A 14999-nucleotide genomic window follows, 5' to 3' on the forward strand; every position below is an offset into this window, starting at 1 on the left:
TCCAGCAATCTCACTGCTGGGTATATATCCAAAAGAAATGAAGTCAGCATGTTGAAGCTATATCTGTACTCCCATGTTTATTGTAGCACTATTTACAATAGCCAGGACATGAAATCAACCTAAGTGCCCATCAGCAGATGAATGGATAAAGAAAATGTGGTACATATACACAATGAAATATTATTCAGCCATAAAAAATAATGAAATCCCATCATTTGCAACAACATGGATGAATCTGGAGGATATTATGTTAAGTGAAATAAGCCAGACACATCTCACTCTTACATGGAATCTGAAACAGTTGATCTCATAGAAGAAGAGAGTGGAACGGTGATTGCCAGAGGCTGGGAAATGCAGAAAAGGGAGAGACAGGAAGAGGTTGGTCAAAGAGTACAAAGTTACAGTTAAAGAAGAAGAAGAATTTCTGGTGTTCTATTGCACAGTAGGATAACAATAGTTAACAATTATGTATTGTATATTTCAGAATAGCTAGAAGAAAGCATTTTTAATGATGTCACCAAAATAAATGATAAGTGTTTTAGGCAACAGATTTGCTGATTACCCTGATTTAATCATCATACAATGAATACACATATGGAAACATCACACTGTAACCATAATTATGTATCCTTATTATGTGTCAATTAAAAATAAGACAAAACTTTTTAAAAAATTAAAAGGATAAATTATTTCAATGCATAAAGATGCTAAGAACAGCACATAAAATGCTTTACCACTCAGCTTTGAGATATTTGATTCCAAACTTACAACTTTGATTCTCATTAATAAAAAAGAATTTTGAATCACCACTACACAGACACTGCCAACTGTCTCCTACACCACTTAATACAATGATCTCCATGTAACAAGAAATGATATAATTTTTAAAAACTGGAATTAATTTACCCATTTTAACATATTTTTAAAAATTATTTTTGAGACGGAGTCTCACTCTGTTGCCAGGCTGGAGTGCAATGGCGTGATCTTGGCTCACTGCAATCTCTGCCTCCAGGGTTCAAGCGATTCTCCTGCCTCAGCCTCCCGAGTAGCTGGGACTATGGGCACGCTCCACCACGCCCAGCTAATTTTTGTATTTTTAGTAGAGATGGGGTTTCACCATGTTGGCCAGGATGGTCTCGATCTCCTGACCTTGTGATCCGCCCACTTCACATGTTCACATATGCTTTAGTCATGGAGAATTTCAATAGACAGATCCATTTACCTCACATCAGAAAAATAAAAATTCACATTAGTTATCTTTTTCATGGTAGAATCTAAAATATGCTCAATCCATTTTAAAGTGTGAAGAAATGAAAACTAATTGTTGTTGAATAAAATAAAATCACAGAATGGCATGTAAGATTCAACTGCATCTGCTTTTGACAATTTTGCCACTCAATTATTAAAAACTAGAAGTAGTAGACTCACAAGTGCCCAGTCCCTGCAGCCTTGTGAAATATAAAGAATCAACTCTTAACACAAAAACATAAACTGCCCTGTTTTAAGACCTGACATCCCACAATAGTAAAGCTTTCCCTTTTCAAATGTATTTTGCACATTTTTAGCTACTGTCTTTCCTTCCATTAAATCTTGCCTGAAGTGAGCTCTTCCTGCCACTTTTACCTTTGTCCTAAATTCTGTGCACTCAGAATTATTTTGACTGTCAAAATCACTAATTTGGGATTTCATCTTTCTCAACTTTAATTTTCTCAATCTCTTACATATCAATACAGATAAACATGAATGGTATGCATCTACATAGTAATAACTATATAGGTATAAAGAATGGGTTCAAAATTGTGTGTGGGTTGCATTTATTGGCCAAGTGAACCTGGAAAAAGTTGTTTAAACATTGATGCTTTAATTTTCCCTAAAGAAAAAATGCTCAAAAGAACTACATACCATCATCTACTGTGGAGGATTTTGGAAGGATTCAACCGTGAAATATATATGAGTGTGTTCAGCAGTCACTACAGCACTAGAAAAAAAATAAATAATAGCATACAATATATAAATGACCTGTTTCAAGGACGTGAATATGCTCCCATTAATGAAGAGTAGAGTTTATAGCTCCCATGAACACATAATATAAGAGGATAGAGTAGGTGCTTCTGGTTGGTGAAAATTTTCTCTGGGTAATAGCCAATCTACAAGTTATGAGTAAAACAGGTTAGTACTGACATACTCTGATTCTATAGCACTAGAGGTTAAAGTTAATGGAACACAAATAAATATTTATGTTCTTAATTTTCCTACTTTATGCTTTGGCTCAGGATATTCCACCGACTTAGAGAACCTTTGTCCCTCTGTCTTTTCTTACTGAAATATGTCATGTCCTGTAAGGCCAAGCTTAAATCCTACCTTCTCTAAGAGACCCTTTCCCATTCCTGTAGCCATAGTTAGGCACCACAGTATAACCTCAACCCTGTTCCTTTATTGGTGCTTACTATTCTGTACCTTACATATGCATCAGTGTATCTGCTTCTCCCATTAGAGCTTTCTGTGGATATGGATCATACGGTATACTAATCTTTTTATTTTCTACTTACTTTACATACAGAGTATATCTATGATACGTCTTAGAAAAGAGAAAAAAACTTATAAGAAGTAAATCTTTTATACATAAGTTCAAAGGTATATTACATGTGAATATGCTTCACAAATTATAAGGCAGTGGTCTCCAACCTTTTTGGCACCAGGGGCCAGTTTCGTGGAAGACAATTTTTCCATGGATGGGGTGCAGGGATAGTTTCAGAATTAAACTGTTCCACCTAAGATCATCACACAAGATTCGTATAAGGAGCATGCAACCTAGATCCCTCCCTTGCACACTTCACCAGAAGGTTGGCACCCCTATGAGAACCTAAGCCCTCCACTGATCTGACAGGAGACAGATCTCAGGTGGTAAGGTTCACCTTCTGCTGTGCAGCCCTGTTCCTAACAGGACTGTACTGATCCATGGCCCAGGGGTTGGGGACCCCTGCTATAAGGTACCAAAAGTTTGTACATTTAATAAAAACTTCTCTGAAATCATCATTCATATTGAGAGCTTTCAATGTGGTTATCACGATGAATGTGATTCAGTAGCTCTTGAAAACAGTCAATGTCGACAAACTGGGTCCTTTTCTCAAATTTGACATTTTGCTTATTTGGTGCTTTCCTCCTTTATAGTCCAGAATTGAAGATACTACCATCTATAAAAAAAGATTCCATGACTTAAGGCTGAACCATACAACTTCACGAACTGGCCCTGGCTTTTAAATTATTTTGAACCAGTTTAGGAAACTAGAATTTGCTGCCAGAGTCTATAAAATAAACCACTGTTTTAACTGGAAGCTTGATATCTCTGTCTTCCATTTTATAAATTAAATACACACATCCAAAGTGGTAAGAAATGTCCACATAAACATGTGCATGCTACATATAATGTCATACGATTGGATGGAGGTTATTACAAGGCTTTGTCAGTACTAGGTTTCAGCTAAGGAAGGACCTACCCACTCCTCCAATGAAACAAACCAACAGCACACTACAGTTAAAGGCTCCAAACTGGACTTCCCTTAAGACCTAATTAAAACAAACCACAGGAGCGAGTAAGTCTAATACGGGGGTAACTCTATGCATTAGAAAAATAAATTGTGAACTAAAGAACAATGGAGAAAAGGGGAATAATCTGACATGAAGATGGTATTGACTTTTAGGGGAGGACACTGAGATATCAGAAATACTGGGAAAAATGCCTTCAAGAAGCTTCGGGCCATCTCCTCTCAAGCTGTGAAGAACTGAGCAAATATTTTCTCTTGCCAGCCCAGAAGCATGACTACGTGGTAGTCATACGGTATGGAAAAAGAAATGAACATTGACTAAATCAACAGCCTGCTGACGTTCAGAAGTTACACTGTCCTTGAACCTATGAGTGAATGAGGTTCTTCTGACACAGAGTTTTCCACAGCTAGTAATAAAGGAGGGATTGCTAAAGCATGCATTGACTATTCAAAAATCTCCAGTAGCCATCCATTGACCAGAAAACAGATTTCAGACACTCCACACCGTGATATTCAAGAACTCTGGGATTTGGCTCCGGTTTTCCTAGCATCACTTCTTCCTCTCTGCCATTATACCAACTCTTTCCAGAGAAACTGAACTTCTCTAAGTTTTAAAACTTACCATCCGCCTATTCAAGAACACACACATAGGTCCAGTTCTCCAGTCATGCCCCAATTCATTAGTTCCCCCATTTACTTATTCAGCAAATATTTATTTTGCACCAACTCTGTATCAGACACTAAAGAGAATACCTACGTGGTCAAGACAGACAAAGGCCCTCCTTTCTAAAACAAATGTTGACATTCTCATAGAAGGGGACAAATCCCAAGTAAATAAATAAGTAAGGAAAGTAATTTCAGATTGTATTAAGTGCTATGAAGAAATAATGAACAAAGTTGTGAGCACTGGCTGGGACTGGGCTGGAAGGAGAACTCCTTTAGATTCATTCATCACAGAAGATCTCTCTTCAATGTAACTTTTGAGCTGAGACCTAAAAGTGGAGAAGCCAGGCATGCACTGAACAAGAGGAAGGGCATTCCAGGTCAAAGAAAGTCAAGTGAAAGGTGCCTGAAGTGGAAAAAGGCTTGATGTGTTTTCAAAGCAGAGCAGAGATTAAGGAGGGAGACTTTAGAAGTTAGAGAAGGACGCGTCATTTGTATAGGCTATAATAGAGTTTAAATGTCATTCTAAGTGCACAAGGAAACAGTAAAGAATGTTAAGGAGGGATATAATCAGATCTGATACACATTTTAAAACGATAATTCAAACTTCTTTGTAGAAAATAGATCTTCCTAGCGGGCAGAAGAGCACTGCAGTAATCAGTCAGAGATGATGCTTTTACTTTGCAAAATAATGCAGCACAGCGTAAGTCAGTTGCCTGTTTTACTTTCCTTCCGTTCCCTGCCTCCATTCCTTTCTCTTCGTCTCTATTTTGCCCATCCTTGCTATAACAATGTTTCTCAATTCAGAAGGCAAACACATAACACAAAAGGAAACACTTCTAAAATTTCCAAACATTTTGTGTGGAAAATACGTAAGTTCCCTATTTTCTGAATTAGGATATGTAGCTCAAATATTTTGAATACGAAATTAAGAACAGCTTGTAAGGCACGTGCAACAAACAAAAGGGGCTAATAATTCTAAAGCACATTAAAACATGGAAAGACCACTGTGTACTTCTAAAATAGAATATTTGGCAGCACTTTTTACTCTTTTGAAGGTTTTTTGTACAGAGTAAAACACCAAGCCTAAAATAAGTAATTTCCATTATTCTCAAACATCAACATTTTCAATAAATGAATGAATTCTTTTCTACTTTCGTCACCCTAACTTTGGGAATTTATCCATTACATTTTAATGAAGTGCTATAGTTTTTGCCTTGGGTTTTTTTTACTTAAATTTCACAATATAGTAACTTTAGAGATTTTTAACTCCCAAATGACAAGCATGCAAGCTGACACTGAAGACATCCTGTTTCTAAGCCACAGTGCAAGTTTTAAGCTCTAGCTAGCAGCATAATCACAACAGCTAGAGAGAAAGGAAGTCATCAAATTACAGCATGTATATCATACTAAACAACAAAATTCATCCTTGGATGAACCTGTAAGATGTGTGTGTGTATACACTCATGTACATATACATGTCACAAGGCATGTTTGTAGACATTTCATTACTTGCTAAAAAGTCTCCAAATTTACTCGAATTTTTGGCAACTTGAGTTAATTTTTCTTCATAGAATCAAATAAATAAATACATTTCTTACAATATGAAAAATATATTAAAAGAATATTCTTAAAATTTACAAAACATCAAATTTTGAAATAAAATTCGGAAGCAGTTTGTTCAACCTACTGAATTAAATGCATCCCTGTAAATTACAGTATTTAAATGTAAAGAGTGGGCTGTTGAATGAGAATTTAATCTTATTTTAGGAAAATCCTAAAGATTTCTATATAACAGAGTCAGATTTTTAGAGTAAAATAATAGCCATATAGCAAATAACTTTCCATTTTATTTCACAATTACTGATGATGTTAATACATTAATATAACTTGTAAAAGGATCCATATTTGAAATTATTTTCATAATTCAGTTACAAGAAATAGCAGTTTATTTCTCTTGACAAATTTATAAAATTAATTTTTACATCCATAGAGAACTACCTAATATATTCTGTTGCACCTTTTGCCTTGACTACTGGGAAGCTCAGAATTGCATTCACTGTCATTTACAGTAACTATATTATGTTGGGTTTCTTTGTTTCTTTTTTCTTTTCTTTTCTTTTTTTTTTTTTTTTGAGATGGAGTCTCGCTCTGTTGCCAGGCTGGAGTGCAGTGGCATGGTCTCAGCTCACTGCAACCTCTGCCTCCTGGGTTCAAGCAATTCTCCTGCCTCAGCCTCCCAAGTAGCTGGGATTACAGGCACGCGCCACCACACCCGGCTAATTTTTGTATTTTTAGTAGAGATGGGGATTTCACCACGTTGGCCAAGCTGGTCTTGAACTCCTGACCTCGTGATCCGCCCACCTTGGCCTACCAAAATGCTGGGATTACAAGCGTGAGCCACCGTGTCCGGCATTATGTTGGGTTTCTAATGTGTCAAACTAAAGCTGGTATATTTCACTTTTTTCTTTGAGTGTTTTTGTTTCCGTTTCAAAAATCTAACTAAACAAATAGTTGCCTTAGCAAGGAAACTCAGGGACATAGAAAAGGTACAACCCATTTAAAATATATACTCCCATAGTAAGGGAAATTTTTATACAATATATTCCTTTTCTACATCTCAAGGCAGAACATTTTAAAATTTCTAGCTTGGAAGAACACATGTTAATTCACAAGTTAGGTGGCCATGCTAATGCAGAAAATGAACTTATCTTTGCATTTATGGAAAGTTACTCTAAAATATAGTCATAGGTATAAGTAACTATTTATAGTTTTCAAAATGCAATTTGGTAAGGATTAAATGGAAATGACGTTTCTAAAGATTAACATTTCCTCTGTGGAGTAAGTTGGAAAGGAAGAATGAACATGTTTTCTTAAAGTGCTTTCTTTTGCCAAACTGCTTATGCTCTTTCCCTCAATTACTTATGGTCCTGATTCTGATTAACAGACTCCTGCTTTTCTAAACGCTCTAGTGAAGTTTTAGTCTGATATTTACATTTTAATGTTAAACACTAATGGTGACTAGCCACGGCCAAATGAGGATACTCTTAGGAGCTCAGTGAAACAACAGATTCCATCAGCTTTCTAGAAGATTTCTTATCTAAATAGAAACCATCTTTCTGGGTAAGGAAAACATTAAAGTGAAGAAACAGAACTTTTAAACACACTATTTCCGATTAGAGACTATTAAAAATGAAATGCCCTTGATGTTTAAAAAAAAAAAAAACTATCTAAGTATTAGCCAGAAATAAGTGTGTGCTTTGAATTAGACAGAATCGCTCAAGTCATCTGTGTATTGTCTAACTTCCTACCAAGGGAACAGCCAAAACTTGAATGGCTGCTGGGTAAGAAGGAGAGCACATTATCTTAGTGATAGAATGTAGACAAGTTGTCTCTGCCTCGGGTCGAATGAAGTTACTGTGCATGGTTTATTGGTATGTTACTGTTGTTTTTGGTTCTAAATGCTAGGACAGGGTAAGACTGAATAACTGGGCAGGGATCTTAACCTCTGCAGTGTTTGTCCAGCACTCTCCCTTGAGGTGTCAGATGATGACTAATGGTTACCGAAAAGCAGTGTGGGCCAAGACCTTGCTGACATTTGTTTCCTGCTACTGTTTTTGGAATCAGCTTTAATCCTTTTCAAAGTTTATTCTGAAGATAGTTGTCATTAATTTCATACCCTAGTTTTGCCAGCATCCCATGACTATGGTAGCAGTCATTACTTTAACATCTAAAGAATCTAGTTCATGTCAGATTTTGAAAAATAAATAAATAGAAATCCAATGTCTGTGAGTACAGAACTCTACTCCTCTTATACATGACCTCTGCATTGGGGAGCACAATCTAACTTGTGAGGTTGCCAATAATAAAGATTGCATTTGTCATACAGTTTGTATGTTTTGTATAGTTGGCAAAGCATTTTATAATATTAGTAATAAAAATAAGAGAAATAAAAATGGCCATTTATTGAGTGTCTGCCCAAGAGGACAGCTTCAAAAAGCTAGATGAGCCCTTACCTCTACTTCAGACCAGTGCAGAAAGTGGCTGGTAATTATTGACAAGGGTACGTTATGATACAAACGATAATTTATTTATTTATTTATTTATGTTGAGATGAAGCCTCACTCTGTCGCCCAGGCTGGAGTGCAGTGGCGCGACCTCGGCTCACTGCAAGCTCTGCCTCCCGGGTTCACGCCATTCTCCTGCCTCAGCCTCCCGAGTAGCTGGGACTACAGGCGCCCGCCACCACGCCCGGCTAATTTTTTTGTATTTTTAGTAGAGACGGGGTTTCACCGTGTTAGCCAGGATGGTCTCCATCTCCTCACCTCGTGATCCGCCCGCCTCGGCCTCCCAAAGTGCTGGGATTACAGGTGTGAGCCACCGCGCCTGGCCACGAACAATAATTTATAGCACCAAGTCAAAACTTGTCCAGGGACAGAGTTTCCCCTTAATGAACTTTTAAGGTACAAAAACAATTTTGTTGTGATAACACTGGACTCATATTTTGCCTGGTTTTCATTATAATAAAGGGGGAAAAATGGTGTCTTTCCCTAGTGACTCAATAAAAAAAAAAAAAAAAAAAGTTTTAGCTGGCCATCAATTTACTACAGCTAAATGCCAGCTTCCTAATTGTTCACTACCACAGTTATGTCTCTACAACCATTAGCAGCCAGATCACATTTTTTCCTCAAACTGTATGTCACAATCATTTGAATTTGTCAATTATGATAGCAAAATGGCAATTAACTATGGGTTTCTGTTTCTAAGATACCTTTTTGAAAATCAGCAGTGAGATAGCTTAATGCAGGCCTGGGAATGATTTTTCTGATCTTGAGAATATGAAAAAAACAATTTCAAAAGTTTGTTGCTGTGTCTGCAACATTGTTTTGTGAAATGACAAAGCATCAGACATAAAATGCTTGTCATAAGCAACTGGGAATGAAAGTGTGGGTTTATTCCGTGTTTCTCCTGCGAGTCCACATGTTTCCTGAGTAGAATGCATGGGGTATAGAGATGAGGGAGAAGAAGTAATCATTTGGGCCCTGGCCTGTTTTAAATTGTAACGATGCTAGGATAACACTGAAAATAGCTTGGCAAATTTGATGATTTGAGGAGGGTTTTAGGGTTTAGTGAATGTACAGATAAATTCTGTCATTACAATTTCCAACATGCTTGGTCAGCCTTCCATTTTGTGTTTATGAAACAAACTTAACATTCCACTCAAATCGCTTTACTGCGAGCAACGCAAGAAAAGCAAACAAGTAACTCAAAAGCCTTTCCACTTGTACCTTTTTGGTATAAATACGCCACGTTCTTCTGTGAAACATAAACTCTTGTTTTATAGGAGTGGGAAGATTTACTTCAAAAATTATTTCCAAACACTCATTTCAGCTCATGCAAAGGAATGCATCGTGGCTGCAAGCCAAGGGGAATTTTATTCCAAAGACCCCTCCTGGAGGAATCTTTGAGAGGAGACTAAGGTCTCTGCAGGTATGTAACCCATCAAGCTCACTAATAGGTACTCCTAACCTGACGGGCCACATGCTCTTACTAAAGAGATGGTTTTGATGATAGAGTTCTTTCATTTCAATGTTTCATAAATTCCTCTGGCATCACACCTGCACTTTTATAAGTATCCAGCCACAGCAATAACCTTCAGGCTGTACAGTATATGAAATATCCCTACCATATATACGGGTTAAATATAACTCAAACATTTTCTTTGTACCTCAGCCAAGAGACTATATTAGAAAGTTCTAGTCAATGTAAATTCTAGAGAAAGCTAAAGTTTGGGAGAGATCTACTTACTGACTAAACATATCGAGTAGCATCCGTTCTGTTATTTTTGTGGCACTTGCATTGATCTTATAAATACCAATTGCAATTAAGTCTATAAAGACTAGGGCTGGATAGACTATTTATATCATATAGTCCCACTGTTTCATTTTACAGGTGGATAAAGAACCTACCTAGAATATTAGCAGCAGAAGTATAATTAGAAGCTACCTCTTTGATTAAAACAAACATTCACAAATAGACACTTGAGATTTTAGTCGCCACTATTTCAAAGTAGAGGTGAATTGGTGCATGTCTTGTTTATGTAACAGGTTTGCTGGTCCCTTCAGTCATAGAAAGAACTGTGATAGATGACAAGTGTCTGAGTATACAAAATAAATGTGACAGGATCCTAATCTTTTATTAAATATAGCCCAGTTAGGACAAGAAGACATACACAGACTATTGATATCAAGAACTGTGAATTTACAAGCTTTTAGGGCAGAGTGGGTGGGTGGCAGGCAACATAATCCCGTAAAAATTAGGAGAAATGTGAAATCACAGTAACCTGGAAGGTTCAGGAAAGACCTCACTGAGAAAGTTGGACTGAGGGTCTTGAAAAACAGAAAACATTTGGATGTCTCAGCTGCAGAATAGCATGATAATGGTACAGTAGAAATGTCTCAGATGTATTTATAAGATAGTGTTTTGGATAACGTGGCTCATACGGAAGGTTTTGATTCCAGAGTAATGGGAAACAAGGTGGAACAGGACTGGATTATGGGGATCTTTGATACTAAGGTGAGTTGTTTTGATTTTTATTCCTGGAAAAGGGGAAACAGATAGATATATCTATGTATCATCTATATGTGCATGTTTGTGAATGTAGTCATAAAAATATATCTCTCTCATTCCAAAAAGGGCTGTGGAAAGTAAAAACTAAAATATGTGAAGTAAAATTTCACTTATTGGCAGGGAGAACTTCCTCACTGGCAGGGAGGAGAGTGTAAGACTGGAGGCCTATGATAAACTTGATAATATCCTTTTAGTTGTGGAAACATTAACCTGGTTGTTGTAGGACTAAGTGGGAGTAAAGGGATATTGGAGAAGAGGCAAAATTTTGGGGAAACCATTGTACTTCTCTTTCTCATATAACAGAGAAGAAGTAAGTTAGTCAAAGGGAAATGCAAAGTTAAAGGCATTCTTAAAATTTCAAAACTAGTTAACTTGGAATATGGTGGTAATAGCAATGGAAATAGTATTTTTTAGGTGGCTACAAATTTTGGTTGTGGGTTGGAGAAATTTTTCATGTCACTTTGAGCTAGTTTGTGTTTGATATAATGAAAAGGCATCCAAATAAGTACATCTTCTTAGCAGTCAAGAACCTTGACAAGAGATCTGATCAACCAAATATCGAGCAAAGTCTTCACTTGAGACACGCTTGAGGTCTTTTCCCAGAGAGAAAGCCAGAGAGAAGAGTTTCCTAAATGAAGGAGCAATCTATTATTATAAATAAGTTAGAGCAACCAAGAAGGACAGAAAAAAAAAAGTTTATTTTGATGTTTAGTCAGCCCTTACCTTGCTAAGAAATGTATTGCCCTAGATGTTCATAAGACTTATAAAAATGCTTTTATAATTAACAAAGGGTAAGATGAACTGTAGTAAGAGTTAAACACATTTCTTTAGGATACAGCGTTCAGATTTTTTTTTAATGTACTACTGTAACAGTCAATCCCTGTAAATGGGACATTGTATTTCACATTTTTCAATGTATTTCACATTTTTCAAACTCTTTTGGCCAGAAACCTTCTAGTATGCTTCAGAGTGGCTCAAAAACTAATCAGCTGCCTGAGACTCTATTTGTTGACATATATATATATATATATATATATATATATATATATATATGGTAAACTTCAGTAATGTTGATGAAAGAATGACTTTAATTATAAAATAATGACCTAAGTGATCCCAGAATCCCGAATGCAGATATTGAAATAGCTCTTCATCTGCTGTGACATCTGCTTCCCTAATATACTTACATGAATAAGATAAGTATAGAGTGAAAAGTGTTCTTCTCAGGGTCACGTGGGTTCTGACAGAAGAGCTGAAACCTGATCTTCTAATTCCAAAGTTAATAATTTTTTTAGTATAGTTCACTGTGCCTGAGACTAAGTGGACAATTTTCCTTCTTCAGCAGGGAAATTAAGAGTCTACCATTTTTAATAAGTGCATATAAAAATGTCAGGCCCAAAATGTATCTCTCCAAAAGTCGGTGGCAGACATCAGTTTCTCCATGCCACCCAGAATAACGCAAATTAAAGTTGCAAAGTGACTGCTAGTAAGTATAGAAGAGAACTATAGGATTGTGTTTAAATGAAGAAACTGGCTTGAATTGAACCACAGCCTAGAAAAATCATATCAAATAGACTGTGAAATTACATTCGGTGGTTAAAAAAACTAAGGGTTTCTGATTCCAATTTTGTATATACTGTGGGTTTACATTGGCTCCCTTCCCCTTGAAATGTTATAGTGTGGCACAGCGTAGCAGCTGCATGTTTGGTCTGTGCTAAGAAAAGACTGCCACTATGCACTTCCACATATGGAGTCCTGCTTTGTCGGCAGAGAGGACTACGAGCTTTCTATTTCTAGAGGTTCTAAAGCTCAGGCTGCTTTACTTCATCTTTCCATTCCACCCGAGCAACATCTAATGAGGGGCCTGTAGTGGGCAATGGGTAGGTGGGTACAGTGGGGAGAAATCTGAGATAATTCCTGTGTTTTAGTAGTGAATCTTGGGGGTGGGGTGGGAAATCAGGCAAATACCTATAATTTGGGGTTAAGTAAGGGCCCTTAAGAGAAGTAAAAAGAAATTCTATAAGTATTCAAAGTAGGAGAAAGAACTTCTGAATAGATGGATCTGAAAAGTCTTCATGGGGATCTTACTACAAATATGGCATCTGTAACAGACCTTGATGGATACATGAGATTTCAACAGGCAGAGGTGCTGGGAACGGCATTTCACCATGAGTAAGACACAGAGGAAAAGCGTCATCTATATTTGAGAGTTAGTTTATTGGAAGTACAAGTGTTGGGAGTGGGGTTTGAAAGAGCAGAGAATACTAACATAGTAGTCTGATGCCAAAGTGGGGTGGGGTTTTAAAGTTAAGCACATATTAGGTTTTATTTTGGGGAGTACACGAAACTTGTAAAGCAATTGAGTGATTTGTAGCTCTAAAAATTTCCTTCCAGAAACATCTCCATCTGAGAGGAGAAAGTCTAGGTTGCCAGTTTGTTCGAGTAGCATAGGATGGTCTACGAGAGAGCTGGATTAGATCAATCTTACTGAACAATACGTGCCAGTATACCCTACTCCTTCCAACCAGTTCTCCACCTGGCCCTGAATGCTGAGTGTTATGGAATCAACCTGCATACTCACACTCTAACAGTTCAGTTGGTAGGCCATCCCAATAAGGTACTACACTTCCACATTTCACATTTCTGGAAGACTCACTTTCTGCTCTTTTAAAAATTTCATATTTTGAAGGCTCCATAGCAAACCCAATTTTAAGCCAGAGAGAAATTTTAGCCAAGTCATTAAAATGAATATAGCCTTCCATCTGAGAGTTGCCATCTCTACTCTTTCTACCCAGAAAAACATGTGGTTTTATTATGAAATAATATAAGCAGCTTTTGTTCTTTTTTATTTGGAAACACTCCCATGAGGCACTAGAGGAAATCTCATTTGCCTCTACTTGGAGACAGTGAGGCAGAGAGATTCTGTTCCACTTTCATTAATCTTTGCTCCTTGCCCCATGTGAGCAGAGGAAGTACTGTGGGAAAGGCTATATGACTTGAAACTTACTAAATTTGTGTGTCTAGGAGCTGAGGATGCTGAGACCCTATAAAAATAAAAGGAAGATGACTAGGAGCCTAAGTCCCACCCTTCCAACTTCCAGCTTTAATGTAAAAAGAAGCTAATAGCAAACGCCTGGATGCAACTTGCATATTCTCAAAGAGAAGATGGTGAGTATATGTGTGTATGCCTAAAATACACAAGAGTATCCTACCATTTAATTTACAAAGAATGTTAATATAAATAATCTTAAGTCATCATCATGTGTAGACTGGGCAGATATCAACATCCCAATTTTGCAAATAAGAAGAATGAAGTTCAGAGAGGTCAGGTAATAACAGTTGCTACTATTATTAAACATGTAATACACCAGAGACCCGAAATAAATGTATTACCATGTGTTTTGCGCTAAATGGTGTCTCCCAAAATTCTTATGTACTAACAACTAGTATTTTAGAATATGGCTGTATTTGGAGATGAAACCTCTAAAGAAGAAACTGAGTTAAAATGAGGCCATAAGGGTGGGCCCTAATCCAATCTGTCTGGTGGTTTTTTGGTTTGTTATTTGTTTGTTTTTGAGAAGAGGAGATTAGGACGCAGAGAGAGACACCAGGGGAACGAGCACACACAAAGGAAACACTACATAAAGACACAATAAGAGGGCCACAATCTGCAAGCCAAGGAGAAAGGCCACAGGGAAAACCAAACCTGACTCCTTGACTTTGGGCTTCTGGCCTCCAGAACAGTCAGAAGATAAATGTCTGTTGTTTAACTTACCCAGTCTGTGGTTTTTGTGATGGCTGCCCTAAGCAAACTAACATATGCTGAAAATAACAAGTTTAGCATCAATAACTTCATATACAATTGAGAAATTCAAAAATAATAAGTAATTTCATCTGACTTTAAACTCATTTCTGTCTTACACCAGAAATCAGACCCTTAAGCTCTACTATATCCTCCCGGCATGATCAATGACAATGCTGGCAACTAAAGTATTCTAACTTTTAATGCAGTGTTCTTTCTACAAAGGTATCAAAAAGTGACCTTGGTAGACTCATTACGACATTAAAACAGAATGGGAAACAAAGTTAAGAAAAAATATAGTTCCTTGGGAGGCCGAAGCAGGCAGATCACGAGGTCAAGAGATCGAGACCATCCTGGCC

At 37.1% G+C, this 14999-nt stretch overlaps 1 protein-coding gene across 2 annotated transcripts in view; it reads right to left on the minus strand.

The window, feature by feature from the left end:
- P3H2 (prolyl 3-hydroxylase 2) overlaps positions 1–14999 on the minus strand; it is a 164982-nt gene that overhangs the window by 38739 nt on the left and 111244 nt on the right. The gene's annotated exons all lie outside the window — the stretch shown is intronic.

Source organism: Pongo abelii, chromosome 2, assembly GCF_028885655.2.
Source record: "Pongo abelii isolate AG06213 chromosome 2, NHGRI_mPonAbe1-v2.0_pri, whole genome shotgun sequence".
Taxonomy (NCBI): Eukaryota; Metazoa; Chordata; class Mammalia; order Primates; family Hominidae; genus Pongo; species Pongo abelii.